General features: G+C 43.9%; 7 non-coding genes and 1 pseudogene across 7 annotated transcripts; 6 read left to right on the forward strand and 2 right to left on the reverse strand.

The window, feature by feature from the left end:
* The first annotated feature begins 13,686 nt into the window (after positions 1-13,686).
* Positions 13,687-13,800, forward strand: LOC140286334 (U5 spliceosomal RNA). The gene has a single exon (XR_011911171.1). It is a non-coding gene; the product is annotated as a U5 spliceosomal RNA (small nuclear RNA).
* Positions 13,801-14,108: 308 nt separating this feature from the next.
* Positions 14,109-14,292, forward strand: LOC140286308 (U2 spliceosomal RNA). Its single transcript, XR_011911148.1, has one exon. It is a non-coding gene; the product is annotated as a U2 spliceosomal RNA (small nuclear RNA).
* Positions 14,293-16,581: 2,289 nt separating this feature from the next.
* On the forward strand, positions 16,582-16,695 carry LOC140286324 (U5 spliceosomal RNA). Its single transcript, XR_011911162.1, has one exon. It is a non-coding gene; the product is annotated as a U5 spliceosomal RNA (small nuclear RNA).
* A 316-nt stretch (positions 16,696-17,011) lies between these two features.
* Positions 17,012-17,202, forward strand: LOC140286307 (U2 spliceosomal RNA). The gene has a single exon (XR_011911147.1). It is a non-coding gene; the product is annotated as a U2 spliceosomal RNA (small nuclear RNA).
* A 2,277-nt stretch (positions 17,203-19,479) lies between these two features.
* On the forward strand, positions 19,480-19,593 carry LOC140286325 (U5 spliceosomal RNA). Its single transcript, XR_011911163.1, has one exon. It is a non-coding gene; the product is annotated as a U5 spliceosomal RNA (small nuclear RNA).
* A 316-nt stretch (positions 19,594-19,909) lies between these two features.
* On the forward strand, positions 19,910-20,100 carry LOC140286319 (U2 spliceosomal RNA). The gene has a single exon (XR_011911158.1). It is a non-coding gene; the product is annotated as a U2 spliceosomal RNA (small nuclear RNA).
* A 2,634-nt stretch (positions 20,101-22,734) lies between these two features.
* Positions 22,735-22,925, reverse strand: LOC140286332 (U2 spliceosomal RNA). Its single transcript, XR_011911169.1, has one exon. It is a non-coding gene; the product is annotated as a U2 spliceosomal RNA (small nuclear RNA).
* A 316-nt stretch (positions 22,926-23,241) lies between these two features.
* Positions 23,242-23,368, reverse strand: LOC140286348 (U5 spliceosomal RNA; annotated as a pseudogene).
* Positions 23,369-24,711: the final 1,343 nt, after the last annotated feature.

Consider the following 24,711-nt stretch of genomic DNA (forward strand, 5'->3'; position numbering starts at 1 on the left):
TACCTTTTCTAACACATTTTTCAGCAATTATTGTCGGACATTCACACCTACTCACAGACGAACACCTCCGCTCCCACATTTGATAGTGTATAGTCGGGCATTCTCACCCTTTCTCATCAGCTTTTTGCAAATTATGATCTGATATTCACACCTACTTGCAGTCGAACAGCTCTGCTCCCGCTTTTGATTATGTTTGGTTGGATATTCGAACATTTTCTTAATGCTTTTTACAAACTTTGGTCGGACGTTCACACCGTCTTGCAGCCGAACACCTCCGCTTCCGCTTTTGATGGTGTATAGTCGGGCATTCGAGCCTTTTCTTACCCACCTATTACTTACTATGGTTGGACATTCAAACCTTCTTGTAGCCGAACACATCCGCTCCTGCTTTTGATGATGTATGATTTGGCATTCGCACCTTTTCTTACCCATTTTTCAGTAATTATTGGTCGGACATTCAGACCTTCTTGCACCTGAACACCTCTGCTCCTGCTTTTGATGGTGTATAGTTGGGCTTTCGAGCCTTTTCTTCCCCGATTTTTACAAATTACGGTTGGACATTCAGACCTTGCAGCCGAAAACCTCCGCTCCCTCTTTTGATCATACATTGTCGGGCATTCGCCCCTTGTCTTACACGGTTTTTACAAACTTTAGTCAGACATTCACACCTTGCAGCTGAACCACCTCCACTCCCTTTTTTGATCATGTGTGGTCTGGAAATACTACCTTTTCTTCCCCCGTTTGTGAGTAATTATGGCTGGACATTCACATCTACTTGCAGCCGAAAAACAATCTCTCCCGCTTTTGATGATGTATTGTCCGGCATTCTAGTCTTTTCTATCACATTTTTCAGCAATTATGATCTGACATTCACACCTACTTGCAGTCGAACAGCTCTGCTCCCGCTTTTGATTATGTTCGGTTGGGTATTCAAACCTTTTCTTAACTGCTTTTTACAAACTTTGGTCGGACGTTCACACCTTCTTGCAGCCGAACACCCCCGCTTCCGCTTTTGATGGTATATATTCGGGTATTCGAACCTTCTCTTACCCGCTTTTTACAAACCATGGTTGGACTTTCATACCTTCTTGTAGCTGAACAACTCCACTCCTGCTTTTGATAATTTATGGTTGGACATTCGCATCTTTTCCTACCCATTTTTCAGTAATTATGGGTGGATATTCACATCTTCTTGCAGCTGAACACCTCCTCTCCCGCTAATGATCATGTAAGGTTTGATATTCGAAAATTTTCTTTCATGTTTTAAAGCAATTATTAATGGACATTCACACCTACTTGCAGCCGAACACCACCTCTCCCGTTTTTGATGATGTTTGGACCGGCATTCTTACCTTTTCTAACACATTTTTCAGCAATTATGGTTGGAGAAGCGGGAGGAGAGGTCTTCGGATGAGAGTGGTTGAAAATTTCCGACCATAATGTATAAAATGCGGTGAAAAAAAGGTGTGATAGAACACTAAAAGGTGGAGCGGAAGTGTTCGGCTGCAAGAAGGTGTGAATGTCCGACTATATTTGGTGAAAAGCAGGTGAAGCAAGGTCTGAATGCCCAACCTTACATCATCAAAAGCGAGATCAGAGGTGTTTGGCTGCAAGAAGGCAATAGTTTGCCAAAAGCGGGTAAGGTGCGAATGTCCGACTAAATATCAACAAAATTTGGGGCAGAGGTCTTCGGATGCAAGTGGGTGTGAATATCCAACCATACAAGTATGGTGAAGAGGAAGCTGTGAATAGCCAACCATAGTTTGGAAAAAGCGGGTAAGAAAAGGTTTGAATACCCGAACATACACCATCAAAAGAGGGAGCGGAGGTGTTCCGCTGTACGAAGGTGTGAATGTCCGACTATAGTTGGTAAAAAGCGGGTAAGAAAAGGTTAAAATACCCGACTTTACACAATCAATATCGGGAGCGGATGTGTTCGGCTACAAGAAGGTGTGAAAGTCCGACCATGGTTTGTAAAAAGCGGGTAAGAAAAGGTGCGAATGTCCGACAATGTATGATCAAAAGAGAGAGCGGAGGTTTTCGGATACAAGAAGGTTTGAATGTCCCACCATAGTTTGTAAAACGCGGGTAAGAAAAGGTTCGAATGCCCGACTATACACAATCAATAGCGGGAGCGGATGTGTTCGGCTACAAGAAGGTGTGAAAGTCCGATCATGGTTTGTAAAAACCGGGAAGAAAAGGCTCGGACTTTCACACCTTTTAGTAGCCGAACAACTCCGCTCCCGCTATTGATTGTGTACAGTCGGGTATTTTAACATTTTCTTACCCGCTTTTTACCAACTATGGTCGGACATTCACACCGTCTTACAGCGGAACACCTCCTCTCCCGCTTATGATCATGTACGGTTTGATATTCGAAAATTTACTTTCTTATTTTAAAGCAATTATTGATGGACATTCAAACCTTCTTTTTGATGGTGTATAGTCGGGCTTTCGAGCCTTTTCTTCCCGATTTTTACAAACCATGGTGTGACTTTCACACCTTCTTGTAGCCGAACAACTCCGCTCCCGCTATTGATTGTGTACAGTCGGGTATTTTAACCTTTTCTTACCCGCTTTTTACCAACTATGGTCGGACATTCACACCGTCTTACAGCGGAACACCTCTGCTCCCGCTTTTGATCATGTAAGGTTTGATATTCGAAAATTTTCTTTCATGTTTTAAAGCAATTATTAATGGACATTCAGACCTACTTGCAGCCGAACACCACCTCTCCCGCTTTTGATGATGTATGGACCGGCATTCTTACCTTTTCTAACACATTTTTCAGCAATTTTGGTTGGAGAATCACACCTACTCACAGCCGAACAACTCCGCTACCGCATTTGATGGTGTATAGTCGGGATTTCTCACCCTTTTTCATCAGCTTTTTTCAAATTATTCTCTGACATTCACACCTACTTGCAGTCGAACAGCTCTGCTCCCGCTTTTGATTATGTTTGGTTAGATATTCGAACCTTTTCTTAACTGCTTTTTTACAAACCTTGGTCGGACGTTCACACCTTCTTGCAGCCGAACACCTACGCTTCCGGTTTTGATAGTGTATATTCGGGCATACGAACCTTTTCTTACCCGCTTTTTACAAACCATGGTCGAACTTTCACACCTTCTCTTAGCTGAACAACTCCGCTCCCTCTTTTGATTGTGTACAGTCGGGTATTTTAACCTTTTCTTACCCGCTTTTTACCAACTATGATCGGACATTCACACCGTCTTACAGCGGAACACCTCCGCTCCCTCTTTTGATGGTGTATGTTCGGGCATTCGAACCTTTTCTTACCCGCTTTTTACAAACCAGGGTCGGACTTTCACACCTTTTAGTAGCCGAACAACTCCGCTCCCGCTATTGATTGTGTACAGTCGGGTATTTTAACCTTTTCTTACCCGCTTTTTACCAACTATGGTCGGACATTCACACTGTCTTAGAGCGGAACACCTCCTCTCCCGCTTATGATCATGTACGGTTTGATATTCGAAAATTTACTTTCTTGTTTTAAAGCAATTATTGATGGACATTAAAACCTTCTTTTTGATGGTGTATGGTCGGGCTTTCGAGCCTTTTCTTCCCGGTTTTTACAAACCATGATCGGACTTTCACACCTTCTTGTAGCCGAACACATCCGCTCCCGCTATTGATTGTGTATAGTCGGGCATTCGAACCTTTTCTTACCCGCGTTTTACAAACTATGGTGGGACATTCAAACCTTCTTGTATCCGAAAACCTCCGCTCTCTCTTTTGATCATACATTGTCGGACATTCGCACCTTTTCTTACCCGCTTTTTACAAACCATGGTCGGACTTTCACACCTTCTTGTAGCCGAACACATCCGCTCCCGCTATTGATTGTGTACAGTCGGGTATTTTAACCTTTTCTTACCCGCTTTTTACCAACTATGGTCGGACATTCACACCTTCGTACAGCGGAACACCTCCGCTCCCTCTTTTGATGGTGTATGTTCGGGTATTCAAACCTTTTCTTACCCGCTTTTTCCAAACTATGGTCGGCTATTCACAGCTTCCTCTTCACCATACTTGTATGGTTGGATATTCACACCCACTTGCATCCGAAGACCTCTGCCCCAAATTTTGTTGATATTTAGTCGGACATTCGCACCTTACCCGCTTTTGGCAAACTATTGCCTTCTTGCAGCCAAACACCTCTGATCTCGCTTTTGATGATGTAAGGTTGGGCATTCAGACCTTGCTTCACCTGCTTTTCACCAAATATAGTCGGACATTCACACCTTCTTGCAGCTGAACACTTCCGCTCCACCTTTTAGTGTTCTATCACACCTTTTTTTCACCGCATTTTATACATTATGGTCGGAAATTTTCAACCACTCTCATCCGAAGACCTCTCCTCCCGCTTCTCCAACCATAATTGCTGAAAAATGTGTTAGAAAAGGTAAGAATGCCGGTCCATACATCATCAAAAGCGGGAGAGGTGGTGTTCGGCTGCAAGTAGGTGTGAATGTCCATTAATAATTGCTTTAAAACATGAAAGAAAATTTTCGAATATCAAACCTTACATGATCAAAAGCGGGAGCAGAGGTGTTCCGCTGTAAGACGGTGTGAATGTCCGACCATAGTTGGTAAAAAGCGGGTAAGAAAAGGTTAAAATACCCGACTGTACACAATCAATAGCGGGAGCGGAGTTGTTCGGCTACAAGAAGGTGTGAAAGTCACACCATGGTTTGTAAAAAGCGGGTAAGAAAAGGTTCGAATGCCCGAACATACACCATCAAAAGAGGGAGCGGAGGTGTTCCGCTGTAAGACGGTGTGAATGTCCGATCATAGTTGGTAAAAAGCGGGTAAGAAAAGGTTAAAATACCCGACTGTACACAATCAAAAGAGGGAGCGGAGTTGTTCAGCTAAGAGAAGGTGTGAAAGTCCGACCATGGTTTGTAAAAAGCGGGTAAGAAAAGGTTCGTATTCCCGAATATACACTATCAAAACCGGAAGCGTAGGTGTTCGGCTGCAAGAAGGTGTGAACGTCCGACCAAAGTTTGTAAAAAAGCAGTTAAGAAAAGGTTCGAATATCTAACCAAACATAATCAAAAGCGGGAGCAGAGCTGTTCGACTGCAAGTAGGTGTGAATGTCAGAGAATAATTTGCAAAAAGCTGATGAGAAAGTGTGAGAAATCCCGACTATACACCATCAAATGCGGTAGCGGAGTTGTTCGGCTGTGAATATGTGTGATTCTCCAACCATAATTGCTGAAAAATGTGTTAGAAAAGGTAAGAATGCCGGTCCATACATCATCAAAAGCGGGAGAGGTGGTGTTCGGCTGCAAGTAGGTGTGAATGTCCATTAATAATTGCTTTAAAACATGAAAGAAAATTTTCGAATATCAAACCTTACATGATCATTAGCGGGAGAGGAGGTGTTCAGCTGCAAGAAGATGTGAATATCCACCCATAATTACTGAAAAATGGGTAGGAAAAGATGCGAATGTCCAACCATAAATCATCAAAAGCAGGAGTGGAGTTGTTCAGCTACAAGAAGGTATGAAAGTCCAACCATGGTTTGTAAAAAGCGGGTAAGAGAAGGTTCGAATACCTGAATATATACCATCAAAAGCGGAAGCGGGGGTGTTCGGCTGCAAGAAGGTGTGAACGTCCGACCAAAGTTTGTAAAAAGCAGTTAAGAAAAGGTTTGAATATCCAACCGAACATAATCAAAAGCGGGAGCAGAGCTGTTCGACTGCAAGTAGGTGTGAATGTCAGATCATAATTGCTGAAAAATGTGATAGAAAAGACTAGAATGCCGGACAATACATCATCAAAAGCGGGAGAGGTGGTTTTTCGGCTGCAAGTAGGTGTGAATGTCCAGCCATAATTACTCACAAACGGGGGAAGAAAAGGTAGTATTTCCAGACCACACATGATCAAAACAGGGAATGGAGGTGGTTCAGCTGCAAGGTGTGAATGTCTGACTAAAGTTTGTAAAAACCGTGTAAGACAAGGGGCGAATGCCCGACAATGTATGATCAAAAGAGGGAGCGGAGGTTTTCGGCTGCAAGGTCTGAATGTCCAACCATATTTTGTAAAAATCGGGGAAGAAAAGGCTCGAAAGCCCGACTATACACCATCAAAAGCGGGAGCAGAGGTGTTCAGGTGCAAGAAGGTCTGAATGTCCGACCAATAATTACTGAAAAATGGGTAAGAAAAGGTGCGAATGCCAAATCACACATCATCAAAAGCAGGAGCGGATGTGTTCGGCTACAAGAAGGTTTGAATGTCCAACCATAGTAAGTAATAGGTGGGTAAGAAAAGGCTCGAATGCCCGACTATACACCATCAAAAGCGGAAGCGGAGGTGTTCGGCTGCAAGACGGTGTGAACGTCCGACCAAAGTTTGTAAAAAGCATTAAGAAAATGTTCGAATATCCAACCAAACATAATCAAAAGCGGGAGCAGAGCTGTTCGACTGCAAGTAGGTGTGAATATCAGATCATAATTTGCAAAAAGCTGATGAGAAAGGGTGAGAATGCCCGACTATACACTATCAAATGTGGGAGCGGAGGTGTTCGTCTGTGAGTAGGTGTGAATGTCCGACCATAATTGCTGAAAAATGTGTTAGAAAAGGTAAGAATGCCGGACCATATATCATCAAAAGCGGGAGAGGTTGTGTTTGGCTGCAAGAAGGTGTGAATGTCCAGCCATAATTACTCACAAACGGGTAAGAAAAGGTACTATTGCCAGACCATATATGATCAAAACAGGGAGTGGAGGTGGTTCAGCTGCAAGAAGGTTTGAATGTCCGACTAAAGTTTGTAAAAAGCGGGTAAGACAAGGTGTGAATGCCCGACAATGTATGATCAAAAGAGGAGCGGAGGTTTTCGGCTGCAAGAAGGTCTGAATGTCCACCCATAATTACTGAAAAATGGGTAAGAAAAGCTGCGAAAGCCCAACCGCACATGATCATAAGTGGATGAGAAGGTGTTCGACTGCAAGTAGGTGTGAATGTAAGATCATAATTTGTAAAAAGCGGGTAAGAAAAGGTAAGAATGCCCAACCATAAATTATCAAAAGCGGCAGCAGAGTTTCGGCTGGTATTTATCAATGTCTAGATAGATTTCAACAAAAAACAACGTTGTACTTTGCAGTAAAAGAAAGTGCAAATCAAAAGTTTTAGGAATCCGAGAATAAGCTTATTTTCATGAGTTCTGCACGATTTCGGATTTTATGTATAAAATGAATTTCTTCACGCAAACTAAGTTAACACTGCTTTGTCCTTCATATGTACCCATTTCTACATATATTTCAAGCATAAACTTCCTCATACTACCCTGAATGAGAAAGAGCCACACTTGTGATTAAGCCATACCTCCCTTTTGAGGAGTTCTGCATGATTTGGGATTTTATCTATAAAATCAATTCCTTCACTCAAACTATGTTAAAACGGCTTTTACCTTCATATTTATCAATGTCTTGATAGATTTAAACAAAAAAAAACAACGTTGTACTTTGCAGTAAAAGAAAGAGCCAATCAAAAGTTTTAGGAATCCGAGAATAAGCTTATTTTCATGAGTTCTGCACGATTTCGGATTTTATGTATAAAATGAATTCATTCACTCAAACCAAGTTAAAACTGCTTTTTCCTTCATATTTATCAATGTCTAGATCGACTTCAACAAAGAACAACATTGTATTTTGCAGTAGAAGAAAGAGCAACACTGAAGGATCAGGAATCCGAGAATAAGCTTATTTTCTTATGGGCAAGTGGGAACTGCTTTGTCCTTCATATTTATCAATGTGTAGATGGATTTCAACTTCTTCTACTGCAAAGTCCAATGTTTTTCTTTGTTGAAGTCGATCTAGACATTGATGAATATGGAAGGACAAAGCAGTTTTAACTTGGTTTGAGCAAAGCAATTCATTTTATAGCAAAATCCGAAATCGTGCAGAACTCATGAAAGCAGGCTTATACTCGGATTCCTGAAACTTTAGATTTGCTCTTTCTTTTACTGCAAAGTACAACGTTGTTTTTTTGTTTAAATATTTCTAGACATGGTAAATATGAAGGACAAATCAGTTTTAACATAGTTTGAGTGAAGTAATGCATTTTATAAGCAAAATCCCAAATAATGCAGAACTCACAAAATGCTTTTTGTCGCTTTTCACTGCTTTTTACAAACTTTGGTCGGACGTTCACACCTTCGTGTATCCGAAAACCTCCGCTCTCTCTTTTGATCATACATTGTCGGACATTCGCACCTTTTCTTACCCGCTTTTTACAAACCATGGTCGGACTGTCACACCTTCTTGTAGCCGAACACATCCGCTCCCGCTATTGATTGTGTACAGTAGGGTATTTTAACCTTTTCTTACCCGCTTTTTACCAAGTATGGTCGGACATTCACACCTTCGTACAGCGGAACACCTCCGCTCCCTCTTTTGATGGTGTATGTTCGGGCATTCAAACCTTTTCTTACCCGCTTTTTCCAAACTATGGTCGGCTATTCACAGCTTCCTCTCCACCATACTTGTATGGTGGGATATTCACACCCACTTGCATCCGAAAACCTCCGCCCCAAATTTTGTTGATATTTAGTCGGACATTCGCACCTTACCCGCTTTTGGCAAACTATGGCCTTCTTGCAGCCAAACAACTCTGATCTCGCTTTTGATGATGTAAGGTTGGGCATTCAGACCTTGCTTCACCTGCTTTTCACCAAATATAGTCGGACATTCACACCTTCTTGCAGCCGAACACTTCCGCTCCACCTTTTAGTGTTCTATCAAACCTTTTTTTTCACCGCATTTTATACATTATGGTTGGAAATTTTCAACCACTTTCATCCGAAGACCTCTCCTCCCGCTTTTGTTCATATATTTGAACTTTAGTTTGACATTCAAACCTTCTTGCAGCTGAACCACCTCCGCTCCCTGTTTTGATCATATATGGTCTGGCAATACTACCTTTTCTTACCCGTTTGTGAGTAATTATGGCTGGACATTCACACCTACTTGCAGCCGAACACAACCTCTCTCGCTTTTGATGATGTATGGACCGGCATTTTTACCTTTTCTAACACATTTTTCAGCAATTATGGTCGGAGATTCACACCTACTCACAGCCGAACAACTCCGCTCCCGCATTTGATGATGTATAGTTGGGCATTCTCACCCTTTCTCATCAGCTTTTTGCAAATTATGATCTGACATTCACACCTACTTGCAGTCGAACAGCTCTGCTCCCGCTTTTGATTATGTTTGGTTGGATATTCGAACCTTTTCTTAACTTCTTTTTACATATTTTGTTTGGACGTTCACACCTTCTTGTAGCCGACCACTTCCACTCCTGCTTTTGATGATGTATGGTTGGGCATTCACACCTTTTTTTTGCCCATTTTTCAGGAATTATGGGTGGACCTTCACACCTTGCAGCTGAACACCTCCTATCCCACTTATGATCATGTGCGGTTTGATTTTCGAAAAGTTTCTTTCATGTTTTCTAGCAATTATTGATGGACATGTAGACCTTCTTGCAGCTGAACACCTCCGCTCCCGCTTTTGATCATACATTGTCAGGCATTCGCACCTTGTCTTACCCACTTTTTACAAACTTTAGTCGAACAGTCACACCTTTTTGCAGCCGAACACCACCTCTACCGCTTTTGATGATGTATGGTCCAGCATTCTTACCTTTTCTAACACATTCTTCAGCAATTATGGTCGGACATTCACACCTACTCAGAGCCGAACACCTCCGCTCCCGCATTTGATGGTCTATAGTCGGGCATTCTACAGCGGAAAAGACTCATTCTTATGTTTGGTTAGATATTCGAACCTTTTCTTAACTGCTTTTTACAAACTTTGGTCGGACGTTCACAATATCTTGCAGCCGAACACCTCCGCTTCCGCTTTTGATGGTGTATATTCGGGCATACGAACCTTTTCTTACCCGCTTTTTACAAACCAAGGTCGGACTTTCACACCTTCTCTTAGCTGAACAACTCCGCTCCCTCTTTTGATTGTGTACAGTCGGGTAATTTAACCTTTTCTTACCCGCTTTTTACCATCTATGGTCGGACATTCACACCTTCTTGCAGCTGAACACCTCCTCTCCTGCTTATGATCATGTGCAGTTTGATATTTGAAAATTTTCTTTCATGTTTTCTAGCAATTATTGATGGACATTCAGACCGTCTTGCAGCTGAACACCTCCGCTCCAGCTGTTGATGGTGTATAGTCGGGATTTCGAGCCTTTTCTTCCCCGATTTTTACAAATTATGGATGGACATTCAGACCTTCTTTCAGCCGAAAACCTCCGCTCCCTCTTTTGATCATACATTGTCGGGCATTCGCACCTTTTCTTACCCGCTTTTTACAATTCATGGTCGGACTTTCACACCTTTTAGTAGCGGAACAACTCTGCTCCCGCTATTGATTGTGTACAATAGGGTATTTTAACCTTTTCTTACCTGCTTTTTGCCAATTATGGTTGGACATTCACACCTTCTTACAGCGGAACACCTCCGCTCCCTCCTTTGATGGTGTATGTTCGGGCATTCGAACCTTTTCTTACCCGCTTTTTACAAACTATGGTCAGACATTCAAACCTTCTCGTAGCCGAACACATCCACTCCTGCTTTTGATGATGGGTATTCAAACCTACTTGTTGCCCGCTTTTCATTAATTATGGGTGGACATACACACCTTGTCGCAGCCAAACACCTCCGCTCCCTGTTAGGATCATGTATGGTTGGGCATTCGTACCTTTTCTTACCCATTTTGCAGTAATTATGGGTGGACATTCACACCTTCTTGCATTTGAACACCTCCTCTCCCGCTTATGATCATGTGCGGTTTGATTTTCGAAAATTCTCTTCCATGTTTTCTAGCAATTATTGATGGACATTCAGACCTTCTTGCAGCTGAACACCTCCGCTCCAGCTGTTGATGGTGTATAGTCGGGCTTTCGAGCCTTTTCTTCCCAGATTTTTACAAAATATGGATGGACATTCAGACCTTGTTTCAGCCGAAAACCTCCGCTCCCTCCTTTGATCATACATTGTCGGGCATTCGCACCTTTTCTTACCCGCTTTTTACAAACCATGGTCGGACTTTCACACCTTTTAGTAGCGGAACAACTCTGCTCCCGCTATTGATTGTGTACAATCGGGTATTTTAACCTTTTCTTACCTGCTTTTTGCCAACTATGGTCGGACATTCACACCTTCTTACAGCGGAACACCTCCGCTCCCTCCTTTGATGGTGTATGTTCGGGCATTCGAACCTTTTCTTACCCGCTTTTTACAAACTATGGTCAGACATTCACACCTTCTTGCAGCCGAACACTTCCGCTCTACCTTTTAGTGTTCTATGGGGTATTCACACCTTTTTTTTCACCGCATTTTATAGATTATGGTTGTAAATTCTCACCCACTCTTATCCGAAGACCTCTCCTCCTGCTTTGGTTAATATATAGTCGGGCATTCGAACCTTTTCTTACCCGCTTTTTACAAATTATGGTCGAACATTCACACCTACTTGCAGCCGAACACCTCCGCTCCCGCTTTTGATGGTGTATAGTCGGGCTTTCGAGCCTTTTCTTCCCCGGTTTTTACAAATTATGGTTGGACATTCAGACCTTGCAGCCGAAAACCTCCGCTCCCTCTTTTGATCATACATCGTCAGGCATTCGCACCTACTTGCAGCCGAATACTTCCGCTCCACCTTTTAGTGATGTATGGTTGGCATTTGCACCTTTTCTTACCCTTTCTTACCCTACTGATTGCTTAAGATTAAGTTGTTTTTTCTCAAACTACAACATTTTTTTAATTGTTGAAACTTGATTTGAAGTGGATAAATAAGGAGGACAAACAGTTTTGAGTCAGGCTGATAGAAGGAATTAATTTTATAGCAAAATCTGTATTTCGTCATATGTCGAGAGATGCTTATTGCTGAAGAAGTACAAAGTACAACGTTGTTTATCGTTGAAACTTGATTAGACATGAATAAATATGAAGGACAAAGCAGTCTTAACTTGGTTAGAGTTAAGGTTTTATAGGAGAATCCGAATTCGTGCATAACTCGTAAAATAGAGCTTATTTTCGGATTCCTGAAGAATGAGTCTGGTTCTTTCTCATAATACAAAGTTTGTTGTTTATTGTTGAAACTTCATCAGAAGTGAAGAAATAAATGAATGCCTATCAACAAATGTGGGATCTAAACTCTAGTGCTTCCTCTAAAATAATTTCCTTTCTCAATTCAGAAATGTGTGTGTGTAAGTTACAACACCCGTGACACCAAAACGGCTTTCTTTTCTCTCTTTTCTCTACACTCTGCACTGTGAGAACACACACCAAATCAGAAAGGCTTTTTTCTCTCTTTTCTACATTATGGACTGTGGGGACACAAAACCGATCTCTCTTTTTTTTTTTGATTGTGTGCCAGGGCGTTGTCTCACGTATTAGATTATGCTTACGATACGAATGGGTTTATCAGTCACATCAGAATCCATACATACTGATCCTCCCGTAATAAAATGGTCGGATCTTATCAAACACACTTTGTTTCTTGTGACAATCAAGTCAGCGAAACAGCGTATACACGTCAAGACACTGAATCAAGTTTGCCACAAGAACTCATAAGTTTGGCAGTATTGCTCTGCCGTCAGCAATCATACACCCATTTTATTTTCGTGAGACATGTGCAGGCACCTGTTCATCTACTGTTCTATCACTATGAATTAGTTTATCTATTATCAATAAGGATACTTCTACAACTACTATCAAAGTATGTCCAGACTTCTTATGTTGTCAGTTGCTATATATGAATAAGTGGGTAGCTACTGACAAGCATTAAGCATGTCACACAGCCCAAACATATAACATTTCAGGACACACCACACAGTTAACAACCACCGTGAAGTGTCAAAGCCCAAATATGTAACATTCAACAGGACACTTACACAAGACATTCTAATCAAACAGTCAGACAACATACAAGAACATATACCCCAGCCGGCATTGCTCCCTGCCTATTTTCCTACAGCTCACTATGTGTGCGCACACCTTTATTCACAAACTCTTCAACTTATACTCTTTTACCAAAGCTGCTACAGCTCGATTGGCCGAATACCCTTAGATCCTATTTCGGTGAATTTGACATCTGCCTTACATGTAACAGATTAGCGGTTTAGCAGTTTTAATTTAGTTTGAGTGAAGGAATTCATTTTATAGCAAAATCCGAAATCGTGAAGAACTCATGAAAGTAAGCTTATTCTCGGATTCCTGAAACTTTAGATTTGCTCTTTCTTTTACTGCAAAGTACAACGTTGTTTTTTTTTTGTTTAAATCTTTCTAGACATGGTAAATATGAAGGACAAAGCAGTTTTAACATAGTTTGAGTGAAGGAATTCATTTTATAGATAAAATCCCAAGAGTCTGCTGAGAAAAGAGAGTGAATGCGAAGTAGACTTTAACACGGCTCTGGGAGCGAGCCGAGTGTGGGCTAACCGGGAGAATTGCTTGAAAGAAACGCGACACCGAATGAGCGGTCAGAACAAAGCCTCAATACGGTGTTCCCGTGGTGTTTTTGTTGCTGCCTTGTCGATTGCACAGGGGCAAGCGTTTCAACCAAGCAACGCTCACCATGGGGAAGGTGGCTATGGCAACTAGCCTGATGCCCTGCTCCCGCAGTGACGGATAATCGTACTCTGGTTTCTCTTCATAACATACAAGTCTTTCGCCTTTTACTAAAGACTTTCGTGGAGAGCAGCACTAATGAGTTGTTTCTATTTTTGGCAGGCTTTACCTTTGCGGGTGAAGCCCTTTCTGTCTGTGCAAAAGAAATCTTGTTACTGTGCAGAGTGACTTCTCTGAGTAGAGTCGCCTTACTTGTTGCGATTTTGCCGATGTTCGAAGCTGGAGTGCAAAGTTGTTGCTTGAATGGTGCTTGCTGGAGCATGCGGGAGTGCAAAGTTATACCATTTAAAAGGGCTGAAGAGTGCTCAGTGCAGCGGGTGGGCGGAGGTGCAACGTGACACTCTGGCCACCTATGGCCATAAAAAGAACACTGCTACAAGTGCGCATTGTGCCAGCAAGGGCCCTCGGACCTGAAACAGTGGACAGTTATCGCTTCTCGGCCTTTTGGCTAAGATCAAGTGTAGTATCTGTTCTTATCAGTTTAATGTGTCCTCTATACGAGGACTACATATTAAATGGATTTTTAAGAATAGGAGTTGAAAAAGAAGCTTGCTCCGTTCACTCCAAGCATCGACCCAGTACTGCAGTGCCGCTGGGAACGGTGCGCTCTTCTCTGCTCTTGTGAAAAAGCAAACAGCGGTGCAGGATGGAAGTTTCAGGGAGACCAAGATGAAACTTTCTTTTAATCTGCTGAGAAAAGAGAGTGAATGCGAAGTAGACTTTAACACAGCTCTGGAAGCGAGCCGAGTGTGGGCTAACCGGGAGAATTGCTTGAAAGAAACGTGACACCGAATGAGTGGTCAGAACAAAGCCTCAATACGGTGTTCCCGTGGTGTTTGTGGCTGCCTTGTCTTTTGCACAGAGTAAAAGACAAGGCAGCCATCGAATAGGGCCCGATTGTTCCTACTTGGTCAGCCGAGGAGCAAGGGGGGGGAGCAAGCGTCTCAACCAAGCAAATCTCACCAAGTAGGAACAATCGGGCCCTATTCGATTGCTGCAACACCTGAAAGAGATATTGATGCGACACCCGATCAAAAGCTTTTTCAAAGTCTAAATTTAAGATGACAAGCCGGGTGTTTCTGTCTCTAGCGTAATCAATGATGTCTCGAATCAGTACGAGGCTGTCGGTGAGTTGTCTCTCTGAGATGGCACAAGCCTGGTCTGGGTGAATTACCTCCTCTAAAACAGAGGACATCCGTGTCGTTAAAACCTTGCTAAAAAGTTTACAGTCAAAGTTTAAAAGTGTGATGGGCCTCCAATTCTTTAGGTCAGTCTTATCATTTTTATCAGAAGTGAAGAAATAAATGAATGCCTATCAACAAATGTTGGATCTAAACTCTAGTGCTTCCTCTAAAATAATTTCCTTTCTCAATTTAGAAATGTGTGTGTGTAAGTCACAACACCCGTGACACCAAAACGGCTTTCTTTTCTCTACACTCTGCACTGTGAGCACACACACCAAATCAGAAAGGCTTTTTTCTCTCTTTTCTACATTATGGACTGTGGGGACACCAAACCGCTCTCTCTTTTTTTTTTTATCGTGTGCCAGGGCGTTGTCTCACGTATTAGATTGTGCTTAAGATACGAATGGGTTTTATCAGTCACATCAGAATCCATACATACTGATCCTCCCGTAATAAAATGGTCGGATCTTATCAAACACACTTTGTTTCTTGTGACAATCAAGTCAGCGAAACAGCGTATACACGTCAAGACACTGAATCAAGTTTGCCACAAGAACTCATAAGTTTGGCAGTATTGCTCTGCCGTCAGCAATCATACATCAATTTTATTTTCGTGAGACATGTGCAGGCACCTGTTCATCTACTGTTCTATCACTATGAATTAGTTTATCTATTATCAATAAGGATACTTCTACAACTACTCTATCAAAGTATGTCCGGACTTCTTACGTTGTCAGTTGCTATATATGAATAAGTGGGTAGCTACTGAGAAGCATTAAGCATGTCACACAGCCCAAACATATAACATTTCAGGACACACCACACAGTTAACAACCACAGTGAAGCGTGTCAAAGCCCAGACATGTAACATTCAACAGGACACTTACACAACACATTCAAATCAAACAGTCAGACAACATACAAGAACATATACCCCAGTCGGCATTGCTCCCTGCCTATTTTCCTACAGCTCACCATGTGTGCGCACACCTTTATTCACAAACTCTTCAACTTATACTCTTTTACCGAAGCTGCTACAGCTCGATTGGCCGAATACCGAATAATCCTAATTCGGTGAATTTGACATCTGCCTTACATGTAACAGATTAGCGGTTTAGCAGTTTTAATTTAGTTTGAGTGAAGGAATTCATTTTATAGCAAAATCCGAAATCGTGAAGAACTCATGAAAGTAAGCTTATTCTCGGATTCCTGAAACTTTAGATTTGCTATTTCTTTTACTGCAAAGTACAACGTTGGTTTTTTTGTTTAAATCTTTCAAGACATGGTAAATATGAAGGACAAAGCAGTTTTAACATAGTTTGAGTGAAGGAATTCATTTTATTGATAAAATCCCAAAAGTCTGCTGAGAAAAGAGAGTGAATGCGAAGTAGACTTTAACACGGCTCTGGGAGCGAGCCGAGTGCGGGCTAACCGGGAGAATTGCTTGAAAGAAACGCGACACCGAATGAGCGGTCAGAACAAAGCCTCAATACGGTTTTCCCGTGGTGTTTTTGTTGCTGCCTTGTCTTTTGCACAGAGTAAAAGACAAGGCAGCCATCGAATAGGGCCCGATTGTTCCTACTTGGTCAGCCGAGGAGCAAGGGGGGGGGGGGGGGGGGGGGGGGGGGGGCAAGCGTCTCAACCAAGCAAAGCTCACCATGGGGAAGGTGGCTATGCCAACTAGCCTGATGCCCTGCTCCCGCAGTGACGGATTATCGTACTCTGGTTTCTCTTCATAACGTACAAGTCTTTCGCCTTTTACTAAAGACTTCTGTGGAGAGCAGCACTAATGAGTTGTTTCTATTTTTGGCAGGCTTTACCTTTGCGGGTGAAGCCCTTTCTGTCTGTGCAAAAGAAATCTTGTTACTGTGCAGAGTGACTTCTCTGAGTAGAGTCGCCTTACTTGTTGCGACTGTGCCGATGTTCGAAGCTGGAGTGCAAAGTTGTTGCTTGAATGGTGCTTGCTGGAGCGTGCGGGAGTGCAAAGTTATACCATTTAAAAGGGCTGAAGAGTGCTCAGTGCAGCAGGTGGGCGGAGGTGCAAAGTGACACTCTGGCCACCTATGGCCATAAAAAGAACAGGGGTGTTAGCGGACAAGTGCGCATTGTGCCAGGAAGGGCCCTCGGACGTGAACCAGTGGACAGTTGTCGCTTCTCGGCCTTTTGGCTAAGATCAAGTGTAGTATCTGTTCTTATCAGTTTAATATCTGATATGTCCTCTATACGAGGACTACATATTAAATGGATTTTTAGCAATAGGAGTTGAAAAAGTAGCTTGCTCCGTTCACTCCAAGCATTGACCCCGTACTGCAGTGCCGCTGGGAACGGTGCGCTCTTCTCTACTCTTGTGAAAAAGCAAACAGCGGTGCAGGATGCAAGTTTCAGGGAGCCCAAGATGAAACTTTCTTTTAATCTGCTGAGAAAAGAGAGTGAATGCGAAGTAGACTTTAACACAGCTCTGGAAGCGAGCCGAGTGTGGGCTAACCGGGAGAATTGCTTGAAAGAAACGTGACACCGAATGAGTGGTCAGAACAAAGCCTCAATACGGTGTTCCCGTGGTGTTTGTGGCTGCCTTGTCTTTTGCACAGAGTAAAAGACAAGGCAGCCATCGAATAGGGCCCGATTGTTCCTACTTGGTCAGCCGAGGAGCAAGGGGGGGGAGCAAGCGTCTCAACCAAGCAAATCTCACCAAGTAGGAACAATCGGGCCCTATTCGATTGCTGCAACACCTGAAAGAGATATTGATGCGACACCCGATCAAAAGCTTTTTCAAAGTCTAAATTTAAGATGACAAGCCGGGTGTTTCTGTCTCTAGCGTAATCAATGATGTCTCGAATCAGTACGAGGCTGTCGGTGAGTTGTCTCTCTGAGATGGCACAAGCCTGGTCTGGGTGAATTACCTCCTCTAAAACAGAGGACATCCGTGTCGTTAAAACCTTGCTAAAAAGTTTACAGTCAAAGTTTAAAAGTGTGATGGGCCTCCAATTCTTTAGGTCAGTCTTATCATTTTTATCAGAAGTGAAGAAATAAATGAATGCCTATCAACAAATGTTGGATCTAAACTCTAGTGCTTCCTCTAAAATAATTTCCTTTCTCAATTTAGAAATGTGTGTGTGTAAGTCACAACACCCGTGACACCAAAACGGCTTTCTTTTCTCTACACTCTGCACTGTGAGCACACACACCAAATCAGAAAGGCTTTTTTCTCTCTTTTCTACATTATGGACTGTGGGGACACCAAACCGCTCTCTCTTTTTTTTTTTATCGTGTGCCAGGGCGTTGTCTCACGTATTAGATTGTGCTTAAGATACGAATGGGTTTTATCAGTCACATCAGAATCCATACATACTGATCCTCCCGTAATAAAATGGTCGGATCTTATCAAACACACTTTGTTTCTTGTGACAATCAAGTCAGCGAAACAGCGTATACACGTCAAGACACTGAATCAAGTTTGCCACAAGAACTCATAAGTTTGGCAGTATTGCTCTGCCGTCAGCAATCATACATCAATTTTATTTTCGTGAGACATGTGCAGGCACCTGTTCATCTACTGTTCTATCACTATGAATTAGTTTATCTATTATCAATAAGGATACTTCTACAACTACTCTATCAAAGTATGTCCGGACTTCTTACGTTGTCAGTTGCTATATATGAATAAGTGGGTAGCTACTGAGAAGCATTAAGCATGTCACACAGCCCAAACATATAACATTTCAGGACACACCACACAGTTAACAACCACAGTGAAGCGTGTCAAAGCCCAGACATGTAACATTCAACAGGACACTTACACAACACATTCAAATCAAACAGTCAGACAACATACAAGAACATATACCCCAGTCGGCATTGCTCCCTGCCTATTTTCCTACAGCTCACCATGTGTGCGCACACCTTTATTCACAAACTCTTCAACTTATACTCTTTTACCGAAGCTGCTACAGCTCGATTGGCCGAATACCGAATAATCCTAATTCGGTGAATTTGACATCTGCCTTACATGTAACAGATTAGCGGTTTAGCAGTTTTAATTTAGTTTGAGTGAAGGAATTCATTTTATAGCAAAATCCGAAATCGTGAAGAACTCATGAAAGTAAGCTTATTCTCGGATTCCTGAAACTTTAGATTTGCTATTTCTTTTACTGCAAAGTACAACGTTGGTTTTTTTGTTTAAATCTTTCAAGACATGGTAAATATGAAGGACAAAGCAGTTTTAACATAGTTTGAGTGAAGGAATTCATTTTATTGATAAAATCCCAAAAGTCTGCTGAGAAAAGAGAGTGAATGCGAAGTAGACTTTAACACGGCTCTGGGAGCGAGCCGAGTGCGGGCTAACCGGGAGAATTGCTTGAAAGAAACGCGACACCGAATGAGCGGTCAGAACAAAGCCTCAATACGGTTTTCCCGTGGTGTTTTTGTTGCTGCCTTGTCTTTTGCACAGAGTAAAAGACAAGGCAGCCATCGAATAGGGCCCGATTGTTCCTACTTGGTCAGCCGAGGAGCAAGGGGGGGGGGGGGGGGGCAAACGTCTCAACCAAGCAAAGCTCACCATGGGGAAGGTGGCTATGCCAACTAGCCTGATGCCCTGCTCCCGCAGTGACGGATAATCGTACTCTGGTTTCTCTTCATAACGTACAAGTCTTTCGCCTTTTACTAAAGACTTCTGTGGAGAGCAGCACTAATGAGTTGTTTCTATTTTTGGCAGGCTTTACCTTTGCGGGTGAAGCCCTTTCTGTCTGTGCAAAAGAAATCTTGTTACTGTGCAGAGTGACTTCTCTGAGTAGAGTCGCCTTACTTGTTGCGACTGTGCCGATGTTCGAAGCTGGAGTGCAAAGTTGTTGCTTGAATGGTGCTTGCTGGAGCGTGCGGGAGTGCAAAGTTATACCATTTAAAAGGGCTGAAGAGTGCTCAGTGCAGCAGGTGGGCGGAGGTGCAAAGTGACACTCTGGCCACCTATGGCCATAAAAAGAACAGGGGTGTTAGCGGACAAGTGCGCATTGTGCCAGGAAGGGCCCTCGGACGTGAACCAGTGGACAGTTGTCGCTTCTCGGCCTTTTGGCTAAGATCAAGTGTAGTATCTGTTCTTATCAGTTTAATATCTGATATGTCCTCTATACGAGGACTACATATTAAATGGATTTTTAGCAATAGGAGTTGAAAAAGTAGCTTGCTCCGTTCACTCCAAGCATTGACCCCGTACTGCAGTGCCGCTGGGAACGGTGCGCTCTTCTCTACTCTTGTGAAAAAGCAAACAGCGGTGCAGGATGCAAGTTTCAGGGAGCCCAAGATGAAACTTTCTTTTAGTCTGCTGAGAAAAGAGAGTGAATGCGAAGTAGACTTTAACACGGCTCTGGGAGCGAGTCGAGTGCGGGCTAACCGGGAGAATTGCTTGAAAGAAACGCCATACCAAATGAGCGGTCAGAACAAAGCCTCAATACGGTGTTCCCGTTGTGTTTTTGTTGCTGCCGCTGTTTGCTTTTTCACAAGAGCGCACCTGTTGAGGGGGGGCCTGGGGGGGCCTGGGTGATGGTGGGTCTCAGGCCCGGGCTGCTGCGACTGGTGTGACCGGGTGGTTTGTTTGTATGTTTTTTGTTGTTGTTTGTTTGTTTTTTGTAGAGGTCCTCCGGAGTGGGGTTGGGTTGAGTGGGGTGGGGCGGGATGGGTACCTTCTGGGGGTACAGTAGCTCCCAGAATATGGTCGCTGCAGGCCCCGAGCCTGGTGGACATCAGGCCCTCCTGTCCTGTGTTGGCTCCCTTTTAAAAAGTACAGAACTTAGAACAGGTCTAGTCCCTGGCTTTCGGCAGAACTGTCTTCTTTACTTTTTTTTTTTTTCCCCTTATCGTGTTCAGCATTATGGCAGCAGAATTGTAGTCTGAATACCTTTGATGCCAAACAGATTTGCTTTGCCAAGGGAAGTTTTATAAATGTAAAGCTCCCCTTGATGCCCATTTATTTATTTCTGTTTACAATATATGACATGTAATAGAACTGAACCGGACCGGGGGACAAGGAAAGAAGAAGAGGAAAGAAGAGAAAAACAGAACATACATCGCATACAACACAGCTGTGGATATAGATGACCTGAGACGACATGATAATACATCAACTGCTTAGCGACCATACTACTGGACTAATGAATGTGGTTGTGTGTGTGTGAGAACATGCAACACCCATGGCACAGGACCTACATGATAACCGTGCTTAGTTATGAGTGTATAAGCGTACAGGGCCACAATCCACAGCCCCCCCAAGCAATCAGAAGCAGGCAGAGAGGGCCACAAGACCCAGGCCACCAGCAGCCCCCACAGAGCACAGAACCCAGGAAGCCCACCGCAGGGGCAACCACGCATCCACCCAGAAGACTGCAGAGGAAGCCCCCGGAAAGAGCCCCCATAAGCATAGGGCAGAGGCCCTCCGGGAGCCAGGGGCAACAGCCCACCGACGTCGCCAGGCCCCAGCCGCCCAGACATGGGCCGTGCACTGGATCCGGGCCCCAGGAGCCCGAGCGCCCCCAAACCCCCCGACAGAGGCCCCACCCAATACCCAGGAGGGCCAAGCGCCCCAGACAGCCACACAGTGGGTCAGCGCCTGCCCCAGCACCCCTGGCCAAGTGCCCTGGGAGTCAAGACGTGCCCACAGGTGGGTGAAGTCGCGAGCAGCGGAGAGAGGCCACGCCGCCCCCCCCATCGGGAGAAGCACAGGCAGGCCAGGCGACAGCAAGTCCAAGATCCAGGCCCAATCATTACCACACACACTTTCATGTCCCATACATCCACACGTCCTCCCTCCCTCGACTCCGCTGGGGTGTAGTGCAGCGGGCACACCAGGGGGCCAGCAGCCCCCCAGCCACCACAGACCCCAAACCAGCAGAACAATTAATTAATCCTCCTGGCCCCTCCCGCCCCGAGCAGCAACCAGGAAGCAGGGGTGTGCGAAGAAGACCCCTCCCCTCACCCTTCTGGCTCTTCAATATTTTCTAATAGTGAGCAATTAAAATTGAGGGGCAGCCAAACTTGTAGAACTGGGAGCGTGGCCCTCTGGGCAGCCTACATACCCAAAGAGCCCCGCCCACCAGATGCCACTCAGTGTAACCACCCCCCAAGACCTAATGTGTGTGTGTGAGTGTGTTTGATAAGTAGTAATGTCTAAGGTGTAATTAAAACAGGGGTGGGAACTGCAGAGTGCAACTACTGCAGAGTCCACTACACCCCACCGAACACACACGCCCCCAAAACCCTTCATGTGTGAGTGTGTGCTGTGTACAGGAGCCAGAAGGGAGAATGGGGATATACACTGGGGGCAGCCAGGGACTGGCTGCAATAGGCATCCCCGCTACCAGGGAGCCAACACAGGACAGGAGGGCCTGATGTCCACCAGGCTCGGGGCCTGCAGCGACCATATTCTGGGAGCTACTGTACCCCCAGAAGGTACCCATCCCGCCCCACCCCACTCAACCCAACCCCACTCCGGAGGACCTCTACAAAAAACAAACAAACAACAACAAAAAACAAACAAACAAACCACCCGGTCACACCAGTCGCAGCAGCCCGGGCCTGAGACCCACCATCACCCAGGCCCCCCCAGAGCCCCCCTCAACAGGTGCGCTCTTGTGAAAAAGCAAACAGCGGCAGCAACAAAAACACAACGGGAACACCGTATTGAGGCTTTGTTCAGACCGCTCATTTGGTATGGCGTTTCTTTCAAGCAATTCTCCCGGTTAGCCGACACTCGGCTCGCTCCCATAGCCGGGTTAAAGTCTACATCGCATTCACTCTCTTTTCTCAGCAGACTAACAGAAAGTTTCATCTTAGGCTCCCTGAAACTTGCATCCTGCACCGCTGTTTGCTTTTTCACAAGAGTAGAGAAGAGCGCACCGTTCCCAGCGGCACTGCAGTACGGGGTCAATGCTTGGAGTGAACGGAGCAAGCTACTTTTTCAACTCCTATTGCTAAAAATCCATTTAATATGTAGTCCTCGTATAGAGGACATATCAGATATTAAACTGATAAGAACAGATACTACACTTGATCTTAGCCAAAAGGCCGAGAAGCGACAACTGTACACTGGTTCACGTCCGAGGGCCCTTCCTGGCACAATGCGCACTTGTCCGCTAACACCCCTGTTCTTTTTATGGCCATAGGTGGCCAGAGTGTCACTTTGCACCTCCGCCCACCCGCTGCACTGAGCACTCTTCAGCCCTTTTAAATGGTATAACTTTGCACTCCCGCACGCTCCAGCAAGCACCATTCAAGCAACAACTTTGCACTCCAGCTTCGAACATCGGCACAGTCGCAACAAGTAAGGCGACTCTACTCAGAGAAGTCACTCTGCACAGTAACAAGATTTCTTTTGCACAGACAGAAAGGGCTTCACCCGCAAAGGTAAAGCCTGCCAAAAATAGAAACAACTCATTAGTGCTGCTCTCCACAGAAGTCTTTAGTAAAAGGTGAAAGACTTGTACTTGTACGTCGGGCCCTATTCGATGGCTGCCTTGTCTTTTACTCTGTGCAAAAGACAAGGCAGCAACAAAAACACCACGGGAAAACCGTATTGAGGCTTTGTTCTGACCGCTCATTCGGTGTCGCGTTTCTTTCAAGCAATTCTCCCGGTTAGCCCGCACTCGGCTCGCTCCCAGAGCCGTGTTAAAGTCTACTTCGCATTCACTCTCTTTTCTCAGCAGACTCTTGGGATTTTATCAATAAAATGAATTCCTTCACTCAAACTATGTTAAAACTGCTTTGTCCTTCATATTTACCATGTCTTGAAAGATTTAAACAAAAAAAACAACGTTGTACTTTGCAGTAAAAGAAATAGCAAATCTAAAGTTTCAGGAATCCGAGAATAAGCTTACTTTCATGAGTTCTTCACGATTTCGGATTTTGCTATAAAATGAATTCCTTCACTCAAACTAAATTAAAACTGCTAAACCGCTAATCTGTTACATGTAAGGCAGATGTCAAATTCACCGAATTAGGATTATTCGGTATTCGGCCAATCGAGCTGTAGCAGCTTCGGTAAAAGAGTATAAGTTGAAGAGTTTGTGAATAAAGGTGTGCACACACATAGTGAGCTGTAGGAAAATAGGCAGGGAGCAATGCCGGCTGGGGTATATGTTCTTGTATGTTGTCTGACTGTTTGATTTGAATGTGTTGTGTAAGTGTCCTGTTGAATGTTACATGTTTGGGCTTTGACACTTCACGGTGGTTGTTAACTGTGTGGTGTGTCCTGAAATGTTATATGTTTGGGCTGTGTGACATGCTTAATGCTTGTCAGTAGCTACCCACTTATTCATATATAGCAACTGACAACATAAGAAGTCTGGACATACTTTGATAGTAGTTGTAGAAGTATCCTTATTGATAATAGATAAACTAATTCATAGTGATAGAACAGTAGATGAACAGGTGCCTGCACATGTCTCACGAAAATAAAATGGGTGTATGATTGCTGACGGCAGAGCAATACTGCCAAACTTATGAGTTCTTGTGGCAAACTTGATTCAGTGTCTTGACGTGTATACGCTGTTTCGCTGACTTGATTGTCACAAGAAACAAAGTGTGTTTGATAAGATCCGACCATTTTATTACGGGAGGATCAGTATGTATGGATTCTGATGTGACTGATAAACCCATTCGTATCGTAAGCATAATCTAATACGTGAGACAACGCCCTGGCACACAATCAAAAAAAAAAAGAGAGAGCGGTTTTGTGTCCCCACAGTCCATAATGTAGAAAAGAGAGAAAAAAGCCTTTCTGATTTGGTGTGTGTTCTCACAGTGCAGAGTGTAGAGAAAAGAGAGAAAAGAAAGCCGTTTTGGTGTCACGGGTGTTGTAACTTAC

This window comes from Leuresthes tenuis, unplaced genomic scaffold (assembly GCF_036924035.1).
Source record: "Leuresthes tenuis unplaced genomic scaffold, fLeuTen1.0.hap1 SCAF_83, whole genome shotgun sequence".
Classification (NCBI taxonomy): Eukaryota; Metazoa; Chordata; class Actinopteri; order Atheriniformes; family Atherinopsidae; genus Leuresthes; species Leuresthes tenuis.